Source organism: Jaculus jaculus, chromosome 4 (genome assembly GCF_020740685.1).
Source record: "Jaculus jaculus isolate mJacJac1 chromosome 4, mJacJac1.mat.Y.cur, whole genome shotgun sequence".
Lineage (NCBI taxonomy): Eukaryota > Metazoa > Chordata > Mammalia > Rodentia > Dipodidae > Jaculus > Jaculus jaculus.
Window position 1 is genome coordinate 71,685,677 of NC_059105.1, and position 14,707 is coordinate 71,700,383.

The 14,707-nt window shown below is 37.9% G+C and overlaps 1 protein-coding gene across 10 annotated transcripts in view; it reads right to left on the reverse strand.

Moving 5' to 3' along the window:
- Positions 1–14,707, reverse strand: part of B3galt1 (beta-1,3-galactosyltransferase 1) — a 565,801-nt gene that overhangs the window by 201,534 nt on the left and 349,560 nt on the right. For all 10 annotated transcript variants that reach the window (XM_045147960.1, XM_045147956.1, XM_045147959.1 and 7 more), the window contains one exon: positions 461–576. The gene's annotated coding sequence lies outside the window, so the exon portion shown is untranslated. The remainder of the gene's footprint in view (positions 1–460; positions 577–14,707) is intronic.

The following is a 14,707-nucleotide window of genomic DNA, read 5'->3' on the forward strand; positions in this document are numbered from 1 at the left end:
GATTTCATACACTGTAATTGAGGGATAAGAGGCTGACAACATTTCTTTCCATATTTAAAGGAATATTTTCCCACTTATTCAATTAATTTCTTTTGTAGGCTGTGATGATGGTGACTGACCATCCTGCATTGAGGACTTAAGCTTCACTGAACTATGAAGAAAACCCATAGAATATAGTGTATCCCTTTTTCTTTTCATTCCAGTTGATCAAACACACATCTTAAGACTACAAATTGCATTAACAATGACAAGCTATCAGGAACAATTTTTCAAAGGTTATTTATCAAATTTGTAAATGTGATAGGGCAGTCTAGGAAATCCCCCTAATTTCCTTATTCCATTGATTTTTTTCAGCCACACATTTTTTTCACTTTTTAACCTTTCTGAAACAACATTTATCTTACCATGCAATGTGCTTGTAGGATCAATGTCAGCTATGGTGTAGTTATGTGAAACCCACCTGATCTGAAGATAAGACAATGTCAGCATCAGTATTTCCCACTGTCAGTAAAGATTGCTCCCTAGAAGTCAGCCACGCAGGTTCAGCCAACACGTTCTGGTCACAGCAAGACTCACCTGCACAATGACAAGAAAGTCAAGATCTCAGCTTGTATTTTGAAAGATCCTTCACAGATATTAATTCAAATCATCCCATCATAAATTATTCTAAAAAAGTATACAAGGCATTAGGATATGGAAAGTACTTAGATTCCTGAGACTTCAAAAGCCAAATCACATGTTTTCCTTGGACACTTGTGCATTGTTAAGAGAATTGCAAGCTAATTTTTTTTCTACCAAATTTCCCTTGAATTTAACTGCTCTAATATTCTTCACAGACATACCGCACAGTTTCTGGATCTTTAAGACACAGAGCAAATACACATCATAGTGCCCATCATTCTTCCCATTTCCATAAGCTGCAGAATCACACCAGCAGGAGAGATGACAAAGCAACAAGTACATGCATCTTCCAGTAATAACCTCCAAGGTTTCTATCTTTGAGGAAAACATATAAGAGAGGCCAGAAAGCTCAAGTGGTAAAGCTATCTTTCTGAACAGGCTGCTTAAACTTCACATTTCCTTGCCAAAAGGAACCGTGATGTTTATGACATCCAGCTAGGTTTACAAGTAGACAATTACCTGGAGTTGGGTCAGTGGCAGAGGGCAGTTGTATGGCATGGGCCGTTTTCAGGAAATATCTTCTTGGGAAAAACCAGATTCAGAGCAAGAGCTCCTGACACTGGGATGAACACTTGGCTTTGGTACCAAGAAGGTTAGGAATTGGGAAAACCATCACCATGGATCACTGTGCTCCAGGAGGAGAATTAGGGAGTCAATGTTGTTTCACATGGTGTTGAGGAACCAAGATTGGTAGTCTACAAAGGATAGAAGAAGTTTCCCAGTATGCCTACTGCCAATGGATAAAGTTTCCCTAATGCTTTATTCTGACAAAATTCCAGTACTTTCAGGTGATAAGACCTCAGTGTTGAAGTTTGCACTTAGTCACTCACTTGCCCAGGACATCTGTCTACAGATACATCCTGAACCACCTACAGTACTCACATGTCCCTGCAGGCCAGAGGAACACAGCAGGACAACTGCTGGAAAAGGACAGCAATTACAACTAATGATATTCAAACTAGCCTACCTAAAGCTCTTATACTTTTCACAACTTCAACCTCTATAAAAATATCATTTTTTTTCAAGGTAGGGTGTCACTCTAGCCCAGGCTGACCTGGAATTCACTCTGTACTCTCAGGGTGGCCTCAAACTCACAGCAACCATCTTACCTCGGCCTCCCAGTGCTGGGATTAAAGGTGTGCACTACCATGCCCGGCTATATCATTGTTTTTGTCTCTCATTTGTTCCTCAGTTTTTCCAGACTCCAGTAGCGTTAGTACTAAACCATAGCCCGATAGACTTTATGAAACAAAACAGTGCATAGCTGATGAGTAGTAATAAATGGAAATAAAAAATGGTTTCTATTTTGTACATGGTGTTTCGATGTTAAATGTCAATGCTCACGTGCTTCAACACTGTTTGTGGAGGTTGTGGAAACTTTACAAAAGGTGATCTAGCAAGCAGAACTGTGTTGTTGGGCACTGGCCTTAAAGGTGATATTTGTTGCGAGTGTAGACCTGACCATTCTGCTTCTGGGTCAGCTGTGTAGAAAGAACAGGGGCCCTGGGCTCCAGCCCCATGCACCGAGCCACACCTGCTGTCATGCCTTCCTACCTTGACGGATGGAACTGTACGCCAAAACAAACCTCTCCTCCCTTAGGTTGCTGCGTCAGGTCATTGCTACAGCAGCAGGAAAAGTAACTATCACTGTACATGGTATAATATTATACTTTAGCTTTTGGTTAAATTGATTGTTATTGGCAGAAGTCCTGACCAATATTACTCCAGAAGGGAGAACAATGACCCCATTACTTTTCCTCTTAATTGTCACTTTTGTAAATTAATTTTTGCCATTTATTTAAATTTAATAAATCATGTTATGGTCTTGATTCTAAATTTAACCAAATGAAATTTTATCTAGCCTCAAAATGAATGGCTTTTCTTAAACAGGTTGTTATTAAGCGACTAGATACTTATCAGGGTGACGCTGGCTTTGTCCTTTCTGCAGAGACCTGCGGGTGTGTGTGTTTTCAGTACTGATACTATTCCTTCCACACTGTATAGCCCTCCTTGTCCTGGTCTATCCCTTAGACACAAATGAATCGTAAGATGTCTTGATTATAGACTACCTATGTTTCTAACACTTCTTACTCTGCTGGTTGATCTAGGCTATTCCTGAGGATTCAGTGGCCTAAAAGTGACAATTCCTCAGATTTTATTCACCGGGCAAATATATCTCTTGTGTTTCAAAATCTGTGAACTCTATAAAACCAGCTGTCTCCATGTGAACACGACGCAGATATCTCAAAGGGACAGGTATAAACTCAGTATACCCTCCTCTGTTCTGCAGTGACTGCATATTTGTTTCTAGTTTTCCTGTCTCAGGAGTGACACTGACAGTATCCTTCATCCAACTGGGAAACCATTTTGCTCCTATCATAGTCCCTTGCCGTGTTCTTTCTGAGTGTGCCCTACATGTAGCACTGTGCATGACACGTAGAGGCTCTCAAGGTTTACTTTTTCTCTACGGAACTGGAGAAAATGTCTGTCTCTTTTGCTTTTCACTCCCCTCCACAATTTAGACACCATACCTATTAGAGAAGTGTGAAACTGGTTATTTATTAAGTGAACATGATGAAATTTGGTAGATTATACACCATAATCAGCTTTTCCTTTTCTGCACCAACAATAAGCTTTTGGATAGCTAATCCAGTATAAGTCACAACTTCCAAATATGCCAACTCAATGCCTGAATGCCCTGTCATTATTCTTATTTTTGATGCCTTTTTCTTTCCAATTACATGCTTGAAGCACAAGGCACTGAAATATAATTCTTCTTCCTTAATATCACAATGGTTTAAATTTAGGCTCCTTAGAGTTTTAACTGAAATGCATATAGAAGAGGACCAAAAAAGTTAATTCTTTTCAAGAAAATTCAACTCTACTAAGTACAATTCCATAAGGAAAAAGTCAGACCCTGTCAACAGTGAGTTCTATGTTTATATTTATTAGAGTTACTTCTTTTTTTCTGATCTCTGTGCATAAATCTCCAGTGATCTACTGCAATTAAACCTCAGTATTGAACTTAGAATGGGCAGGACCTAAGAATGACTCATTTCTCAAGACCAAAATTAGGTCTACAAGAACTAGGTTAATATGGGAGGGCATGATCTGAATAGGTAGACATTGGTCAAGAGGAATTTATTAAGTAGCTTTCTGACTGAAACCCTGTCCCATTGTAGAAAACCTAACACACTAGGTACACATCAGTCTGGAAAACTATTGAGAGGGGAAGAGAGACTAGACTCTCTAATCCTAAACTGACAGTGAGAATTCGTCTGCCACTAGGCAGGAGGTGCTGAAGAGAGTCCAATGTATGGAAAGCTCAAATATTTTGCAAATGAAGTTGGTATTTATGAGTGAAAATATTGGTGGTGAGTAAGCTCATATATTTAGACAAGCAGGCATCTCATTAGTTTGTTGACATTTGATCAGATATTTAAAAGTCTTTTGGAGGGACTAGTTCCCCGGCCTGTTTTGAATATTTTTATGGATATGTGACAATATAAAATCAGTCCTAATAACAGCTTTGACAGAATTTAATAAAGCACACAACAAACTTGCAATTTTAACAGGCTAATTTACACATATGTATAACTGAGAAGTGAATTTGGAAGATGTTAGCTTTCCATCTGTACACACAGAGAAAAATGAGGAAAAATGCTTTACCAATTTTCAATAAACAAGTTTAAATGGATTTTAAAGTTCTCATTCCAAAATAAATTTCCCAAGTTCTCTTATTAGAAGTGGAATTTTATTTCATGGTACTCCATAATTTCTCCCCCATCTCATGTGTGTGTGTGTGTGTGTGTGTGTGTGTGTGTGTGTGTGCATTGTTTGTGTGATAATATGTTGACTTTTAGGTCTTAAAATATGCTTAACACAGCATAATCAAATTTAGAGTTTTATTTGTGGGAAAGGAACAAAAAATAGTAATATGTATTTGGTTAAAAGTTTAGGTTAAATAACTGTGGACTAACTCCACAATGCATGACCCATTTACATCAACAAGGAGGGTCCATTGGGAGGGGGTAGATCATGGATGAACCTAAACAATGGTACCAAACTGCCTATATTTGCTGAAAAGAAAACTAATAAATTTTTTAAAAAAGTTTAGGTTATTTCTTCAGTTTTTTATATTTTATTTTTATTTATTCATTTATTTGACAAAAAAGAGGGAGAGGGAGAGAGGGAGAGAGAGAGAGAGAGAGAGAGAGAGAGAGAGAGAGAGAGAATGGGCTCAACAGGAACTCCAGATGTGTGCACTCCCTTGTGCATCTGGCTAATGTGGGTCCTGGGAAATCGAACCAGGATCCTTTGGCTTTGCAGGCAAATGCCTTAACCACTAAGCCATCCCTCAAGCCCTTCAGTTTTTTTTTTTTCTTTCCCTGAATGATTCACACTTCTTTCCATTGAGTTAATTCCTCCTTTTTCTGGGCTATATTATGGAATTGCGATAAACACCAGTCTGTACTGGTCTTCAGTGTTGTTTAAGCTTATAGATTACAAAGGTAAATAATCTTGTAGTTAATCTTCTTGGGTTAAGGTTCAACTTAAAAACATGTGAAGCTAATAATTTTAATGAGATGGGATTTGAATATCTTATTGAGTATAGTATATTTTTTTCTTTAGGACTAACTAGATTTGAAAAAGATATTAATATAAATCTCTATGTAAGTGCAGTTCCAATTTTATATGACAGAATACTTTTTCAAAGATTCCTAATCAATTTCCCTGCCTTTCTTTACTGATGGAAATTGTTGATTAATTTTTCTACAGGGGCCTTTTTTATCCTTTCTGGATAATTATATATAGACACTCATTAGTCATCACTGATCTAGTTAGTGGTTAGTTTCTTGGGCTAGAAGGAATATGAAAGACTATCACTACAGACAAGGGAATACAAAAGGAGAGTGTAAAGTTAAAAAATATAGTGGTTGAGCTGGGTATAGTGGCACATGCCTTTAATTCCACCACTTAGGAGGCTGAGGTAGGAGGATTGCTCTGGGTTTGAGACCAGCCTGACTACATAGTGAATTCCAGATCTGCCTAGACTAAAGCAAGACCTTGCCTCAAAAATCTACAGCAATAATAACTAACTAAAATAAAATGAAAATGTGTTGGTTTAGGCAGAAAAGAGGCAATTTGTATGCAAATGTGGAAATTGTTTTAGCTTCCCTCTACATTCATCTTTGGACTGGAAGAAGTGAGGAACAGAGAGGATAGACAAAGATTCAGAGTGCTTTAGTCAGCCAGCCTAAACCACCAGCTCCTGAGCTTGTCAACAAAGCAGAAGTGGGGAATGTTTCGGCCAATGAGGTTGATAGCAACTAGTATTGATATTGAAAATATTCTAAGTCCCGTATAGTCTGAGGATGTAATGAGTATAATTTCATTCTCACAAAACACTATATCCTATATGATTATTTCCATTTTATGGAAGAGAAACAGATGCCCAGAATCACATTTGTAGTAGGTCCTGAAGCCAGAATGTTACCACCCACCCTGAACACACAGGCAGTACTTTTAACCACCAGTCAATTTATTGTCATTTCAGAATGATGTATTCTGAAGCTAGCTTCTTGAATAGGAAGCATAATACCCAGATTTTTCTCACCAACCCCTTCTACCAGTGGCCCAGGATCATTAGAATGAAGAACGCATGATGAGATTTGGGACAGCTGGTGGTGATTAACTGAGAAACCAGGATTTAGATGATGCCAGTTAGTGAACTCTAACTAGAACAAAGGTGGCAGTGGCATACACGTTTAGCTACTAAACTAGTATTGAGATTCTATTTCCTGTGGTTTCAAGTACAGACTCTCAGAGCAGCCCCTCTCCCCCACAAGGCAGGTACTGCTCAGCTAAGGAGCCTAGCCTGCTCATCAGCCGCAACATCTCCTACGATCAACATGGTAGAGGAACAGTGCTCCCAGCGAGGGAAGTGGAGCTGCTGACTTCTAAAACCCCTTTGCTTTGTAGCTAGCAATTCTGTGTTCCAGGGAAATATTGTGGCCGTTTCTGCTTTTCTATCTTTCTGCATTTGCGGCTCAAGCAGTGTCTATGCTGTTTGGAGTGAAGCTACTTATTAAAACATAATTAACCATAAAATCATCACGGGAAAGGCAGGCTTTTAACAAAAGAGCTTAGGGAATTTTCATGGACTTAAAATCATTACCTTGGAGCCTGAAGACTAAAATTAGCAACAGTGAATGGGAAATGAGGCATTATGGTTAATGTCCACACTGACCACAACTGTGTAACTGCTGTTTTGAGTCTTAATTTTTTCAGACCTTTTTATATCACATACTTTTTTGGTAATAAATGCACAAACTGCCACACAAATTGTGTACTTTTTATGCGAAGCACAGCAGGGAAATTTTCTTTATGTACTTTAAATATTTTTAGCATTATATATATATATATATATATATATACATATATATATATATTTATTTATATATATATATAGTCCTTTTCTTCCATTTGATAAACAGGGAGGATAATGCCTATAAGTCTAGTGAGGAGTTTCCCTTCTATAAGCAACAATATGCATACATGTGCCTGCATCTATACATGTAATATGCATATATAACCAGAAATGCCCTCAATTTTAATACTATATTACTTTCTAAAGCCAAAAGGTAAGAAATATGATATAGAATAATTAAGAAAAGACATACAAGATATTTAATATTTTCTGAATTCCTAACACGCATAAAAATTGACAATGAGAAAAAAAAATGAATGAATCAGTATGGTATTAAAGAACACTCAGTATGAAGGATCAGGAGGTAGGAGTTGTGAGGGAGATATAAATGAATGACTGGTCTGTAAGAAAAGCATCATAACTTGGACCTCATTGAAACAGAATAAAAGCAATTAAAAGCCCATGTAAGGCAGGCATACTGATTTGACACCAGACACTGAATAGCAAAATACAGGTTGGAACTTTTAGAAAACTACTAAGGGATTCCTTTGTGATGGCAGAACACCCCCTTCACTATAAAACAACTGACATTTATCCAATGCCTATTTTACATTCACTTTCCCCAGTTCTCACAATCTTGTAAGCTTGTTTTACAGACAAAACACTCAGCTTCTGAAGAGGTTTAGTAATTCACAGAATGTCACAGCAGGGTGTTGGTTGAACTGAAACTCAGTCCTGGGCCTGGCCACATTTCTATGTCACAAGAAAAAGTTTGTCTGGTTTGATTCTGTAGATCCTCTTTTCTGTGGCCAGGGCTCCTCTTTTCCCAGGCCATCTCTTCTGACATTTGCTGGCCCCTCATTTCTCCCTTATGAGCTACTGGTAGGCTATGCCACTCTTGGCTGCAGAGATTATATTGGGAACAACCTTTCTCAATGGATTCAAGATTCTACTTCTCCTCCAATATGCTCAGCAAAATGTTGGCTTCCTGTTTTCCTTGTTAACCCCTGGTGCGGCTCTTGTTGGTTTGGTTGACCCTGCAGCCTTCTGTAGATGGTGAGCATTCAGCTTTCTCTGCTGGATCAGCATTGTGTGGTGTGCTGGAGCAAAGGGAAGATTTATTCTACTCTCTTTGCCAGGAAGAATTGCTTCTTTGTCAGTTAGAGTTGCAAACACATGCCCCTTTGTACAGTTCATGATACTTCCAGGGTAACACCATTAACTGTTTCCCGGGTAGCAGAAGCTCTAGGGTCATTGCTGAATTACCCTTTAACTTTCACTATGTGAGCCTTTAACTGCTTTGTTCAACTGCACTATTGAACTCTGCACATCGTGAAAGCCAGGTTCTCATGAGCTAAGTCTTTGACAAAGGGAATCATGAGCTGAGACATTGTCAATACATGTCAACACAATGCATGTGTAGGACATGGTATGTATTCAATTAATTTTGTTGAGTGAATGGACTTGCAGAAATAGGCTGTATATATGTATGTTTTAGCATTTCCTTCTGAAAAGAGAAGCTTAATTTTCTATATTGACTAGAAGATAAAAGATAATAGAGGTATCTCTAATTTTAAGAGACAAATGATGTTTGTGTATAATAATGAATATGCAAGTAAGATGAGAAGACATTGTGGAGGTATGAGTAATATTTCCTGATTAAAACTCTTTTTTTTCTCCCACTCAGAGTGACTAATAACTGCAAAGTTTCTATTTTACTCCTCACCCACTTCATACTCTTCCAGATCTGGTTAGATATATGAAGCTGCTACTCAATTTCCAGGATCAGAATGACCAGAGGACAAAGGGGGTTATAGTTTCAATTATCTAGTAATGGTTTATTACATCAATGCTGAGTTCTCCTTTTACCCAGACTCTTAGGTCCATCTATTTGGTAGAAAAACAGACAAGTCTTTGGGAAGCCAAATCTAACATCTGTTCTCCTTGCAATTCTGTGTAAAACAGGGAGGACATATAACTTGGAGTCATTTGTTATACAAAAGGTACAGATACTTTCCTGCCTCTTGTGATGTGTTCTGGAGAGAAAGAAAACTGGCTTACTTCTGTTATCACATTTCCATTTTGATTTTCTTTTAAAGGAGAACATCTCTCTTCTGACCTCTAGTTCTATTTAACACTTGAAGATGGCAGGAAAAATAAAATTTGATTAAAAAAGGGAAGAACTCTTAGAAACACAAAAGCCTCCACATAGGCTAGAGAAGAAACAGAAAATCTGAACAGACATATAATAGTAAAGAGATGGAATGAATAATCAAAAACTCTAACATCACAAAGCCCAGGATCAGTTATTTCACTTTGAATTATGTTGAACATTTTAAGAGGAAGTAATATTTCTCAATCTTTTCTAAAATAGGAAAGCATACCTTTTCACTCATACTATGGAGATAATATTACCCCGAGGCTAAACCCAGGTAAAGATGTTAAGAAAGGAAATCTGTAGAATAGCATTCTTTTTTTGTTGAATAAAGTTATAAAAATTCCTAATAGTCTACTAACAAACTGAATCTAGCAGGGTATTAAATAGAATTTTTTCCTGAAATGCAAAAATGTTTTGACATAAGAATGGAATGGGGAAATATATGTGAAAACCTTTATTGATGAAAAAAAAAACTATATAATAAAATCAATAATTAATTCAAGACAAAATCTCTCAACAAAGTATATACAGAAAAGAAATTCTTCAATGTGACCCAGGGAATTTAAGAAAATCCCAGAGCTAATATCATACTCTGGTGAAATTCAAAATCTTCTCTACGAACAGTAGAAACAAGACAAAGATACCTGAGCTGATCACTTCTCTTCATTGTACTTTACATTTGAGTCAGATCTATTAGCTAAGAAAATAAATAAAACTTGTCCAAAATTTAAAGGAAGAGCAAAAGAATCTATGAAAAAGCCAGTAAGGCTGGAGAGATGGTTTTGTGGGTAAGCGTGTTTCCTGTACAAGCATGAGGGACTGAGGTGACCTGAAACCACTGTAGTTTGAATCTCCAGATCTCTTATCAATAGCTGGGCATGGCCCTATGGGTCTATAACCCCCATCTTTCAGGGGAGCAAAAATCTGAGAATCATTGGGGCCTGTCAAGCTCCAGAATCAGTAAGAGACTCAGGATCTAAACAAGACCCAATGGGAGACAATGGAGCAGGACACCTAAAGTTCCACTTGGATTTCTGCAGGTGAGTGCGCCTGCCAAACATAAGCTTATGGGACACTACATGGGCTTGTGCACACATACATACACCACACCACACCACACTGTACAGACAGATACCATATCACACACACACACCAACAAAGAAACACAATCAGTTAAAAAGAAACTATGGAAACTCATAAACAAATTGGGTAAAGTCTCAGAATATAAGGCCTACCCACAAAATTCAATTGCATTTCTATATGAGAGCAAAAAAAAAAACAATTGAATACTGAATAAATAAGAAGGTAATACAACTGTGGCATATCCCATACACAATGGAATAATATTTAGTCATCAAGAGGACAGAAGTACTGTTATGTGATATTATATAGATGGCACTTAGAGGATTTTAATCAAAGAGAATAGACATAAAATGTGATATAATATGTGATTCACTTTATATGAAACATGCAACATATATAACTTCAACAGCCAGGGCAAACCCTCAGTCAGGGTGAATCTAAGGGAGAATCAGAAAAGTTTGATGTGAAGCAAGGAACTTTTATGTGAAGCAAGTATCCATTCTAATAAAATGGAAAGTTTACACTAGAGGATGAGTTCATAGCATATAAAAGCATATCAAAAAGACATTCACAAAAATTTATGGAGCATTTACACAGACTGTGATGGCCAGAAAAGGTATCATCAAGAGCACCCCATTTAACCGAAACAATGTGTAGACATAAACTAGAAAACTTGGTGTTGCCATTGTACACAATTTTCTCTAAATGTATGAGGAATATGTAGATTAGTAAGAGTTAAATGTGGGCAAAATTGCTTTATATGGTAAATGGGTTTATACTGTAGCTTAACAATGGGCAATGATTGATCATAGTTGGGATGGAGAGATAACACTTGCAATTGATGGGCACAATGATTTTGGACTTACACAAGGAAGACGTAGGAGACCATGAGAATTTTTTTAGGGTTGGACTTTCCTATTGCAAAGAAAAAGACATTAAAAGTTTAGATATGGAACAGGGAGCCAGAAGAATAGATTAAGTTCTGGTGAAAACAGTATATACACTGTCCTGGCCATTAGGCAGTGTTGAGCATGGCTATGATGTGATAAAGCATATTTTAAAAAATATATTTTTTTATTTAATTTTATTTGAGAAGGAGAATGAGGGAGAGGGGGAGGGAGGGAGAGAGAAGGAGAGAGAGAGAATGGTTGTGCCAGGGCCTCTAGCCACTGCAAATGAACTCCAGATGCATGCACCCCCTTGTAAATCTGGCTTATGCGGGTCCTGGAGAATCAAACCAGGATTCTTTGGCTTTGCAGGCAAACACCTTACCTGCTAATCCATCTCTCCAGACCATAATAGCATAATTTTAGAAGAATGAAATAAATAATATTTAGGATAAATTTAAAATATGAGAGATCATAGTAAGGAAATGGCTGGTCAAGATGTTTGGAAGATAATCCAATGAAACTAATCATGAAATTTGTATGAGTACTAAAACAGTGAAAAGATTATATGGATATGAAAGTGAGTGACAGACCAATGGTAAGGGGTGAGTTAGAACTGAGAATTCCTGATTTCAAGGCTTGTAAGGGCAAGAACTGTCATCTAGATGGCGTGATTGGAAGGAAGACCTAGATTGGGGCATGAAGATGAATCAAAATAGATGAGAATAAGGTCTCAGGAAGATATCAGAGTAGAGATTATGTCTGGAGCAAACATTTAGGACAGGAAGTAAAAAAGAATACAGTCTCGGAAATACAGATTACAGACAGTGTTTGGTCATTTCTAGAATTCTCTCCAGGGTGCTCCACATAAGTGATCTAAATATCACATGCATCATTTTGACATAGAAACATGTTTTGCCTTTCTTTTGGACCTACGTGTTTTGACCAGAATGATGAAACAACCTACCAGGCAAGATGTACCTTACTGTTACAATAGTGGCACATATGTTATGGGAGCTGCACAGTCTTCTCTCTGATTGCATATGAGGCTCACTCAATAGGAGAGAATTCATGCCTAGTACCGATAACCAAATCAGAAGCCTATGACTTGGAAGGTCATAGAACCTAGTGATAAGCTTTCATTGTTCTTTGGCTAAAAGGAGAAGTTATACCCATCAAAATCTTCTAAATATCTGCTTATCCCTTCTTATCCATGCTGCTCTCACTCTTGGATAGAGAACCTGCATTTTACATGTGTCAGTAAATGCCCAGGAGACCCAGGACCCATCAGTATGACAGAAATAGACAGCTTACGGCTTAGCACGAGATGAGTCATTGCTATCAAATCATCTAGGGCCCCAGAAATATTACGGAAAGGAAGTGGTGTATTAAATACGAATGTGCTTTCATTAAAAGCCTGAGAACCTCTTCCAGGGAAATGGCTATAGACACTGAGAATACTCAAAACTCATCAAAGCAGAAAATCAGAGGCTTTTAAGAGCTCAACACTAAGGGAGACTTATAACATGCCCCTCAAGGCTCAGGAAACATTATAAAAGGTGGCACGAAAAGAATCCAAGACCCATAATGTGGAAAGGTATATTTTGAGGCATTGTACCCCCTCCCCCATAGAAACTTATAGGGGGATTCATAACCCTACAGTGAATACCATCAATATCACTGAGGAGGACTTCAGTGGAATTAGCATGAGGGAGAGGGGACATAGAGTACAAGCCCATATTAATAGGATCATTTTGTAATATGTTTATGTACTAAAATTCTCAAGTAAAAATACAAAAAAAAAAAAGAAGAAGAAACATTAGCTTAGTTTGAGATGGAGAGGCATGCTGGCATGTGGTATTTTTCAGCAAGTAAAACTACTTCCTCTATCAAAATCTCTCTTCCCATCATGCTTTCTTCCATAGTTATAGTCAGCTCAGTTCCAATGACTGAGAATAGAACTTTTGTGTACACTGGTACTTATTACTGAAAGAAATAAAGCCAGGTAGAAAACATAAACTCAACTATATTTAATCTAACTGGGTTTTCAGGAAAAGTTTTTCACAGGTATATTTGGAGTTTCTACTCTTCCCATCATTTAAGCCATGTAAGGCTTACAAGGGCAACATGGCTGCTTCTTCTGAGATGCACAGTCAAGGTGCTAAGACAGCTGTGAAGAAAAATGTATTGCAATACAGTTTTCCAGTATGGAAGGTGAGATGAGAATAGTGTCAAAAGCAAACAGTAGAAGACCAACTAAGAGAAGGGAAGTCAACTTTATACCTGGGTTTTCCAAGAGATCTCTAGAATACTTCCAGGACCCAGTGGCACAAAATAAACATTTCCTCCACAAGAATAGAAGCACACTTTTCCATTAAGATCTTTGAAACACTAAAATGTGCATACAAGTATATTAATATCCACCTGTTTTCAAAGTTTATTGTCACAGAAGTGCCACATGTGGCAAACAAATATTCACTAATAAGCCTGATTCTGACATCCTCTTCTCCTGTCTCCTTTTCCTCCTCCTCATCCTTCTTGCTCCTCCTCCTCCCAAAGTTCTGCTCTGACTTCTGCAAGCACATGCATTGGCACACACATGCATACATTACACATCATACACATAAACCACAAAACAAAACCCTTGGATCCCTGGATCACTGGTTTTTTTTTTTTTTTATGAATCACCATATTGTTCTCCATAATGGCTATACTAATTTACATTTCTACCAACACTGTTTAAAAAGTTCTTTTTTTTCTCTGACTGGAAACATGGCTCAGCACTTAAGTGAACTCCTGCACAAACATGAGGCATGAGGGACCTAAAAACAACCAAGTTTTTAATCTTCATATTTCACCTAAAGTAACTGATTTAGCCATATGTGTCTATAGCCCAGTCCCATAAAGAGAAGCAGAGGGCTGGAGAGATGACTTAGTGGTTAAGGGATTGCCTGTGAAGCCTAAGGACCCTGGTTTGAGGCTCAATTCCCCAGGACCCACGTTAGCCAGATGCACAAGGGGGCACTCTCATCTGGAGTTTGTTTACAGCGGCTGGAGGCCCTGGCTTGCCCATTCTCTCTTTCTTTCTCTCTCTCTCTCCCTCCCTCTCTCTCTGTCCCTATCAAATAAATAAATAGAAATATTTTTTAAAAAAAGAGAAGAGCTGGAGAGATGGCTTAGCGGTTAAGCACTGGCCTGTGAAGCTTAAGGACCCCGTTTGAGGCTCAACTCCCCAGGACCCACGTTAGCCAGATGCACATGGGGGCGTATGAGTCAGGAATTCGTTTGCAGTGGCTGGAGGACCTGGCACACCCATTCTCTTTCTCTCTATCTATTTGTATCTTTCTCTCTCTGTCTGTCACTCTCAAATAAATAAATAAAAATAACAAAAATTAAAAAAAAATAACAGAGAAGCAGAGACTACGGAATCCCCTGGGTTCATAAATAAATAAATAAATGTAAACCACA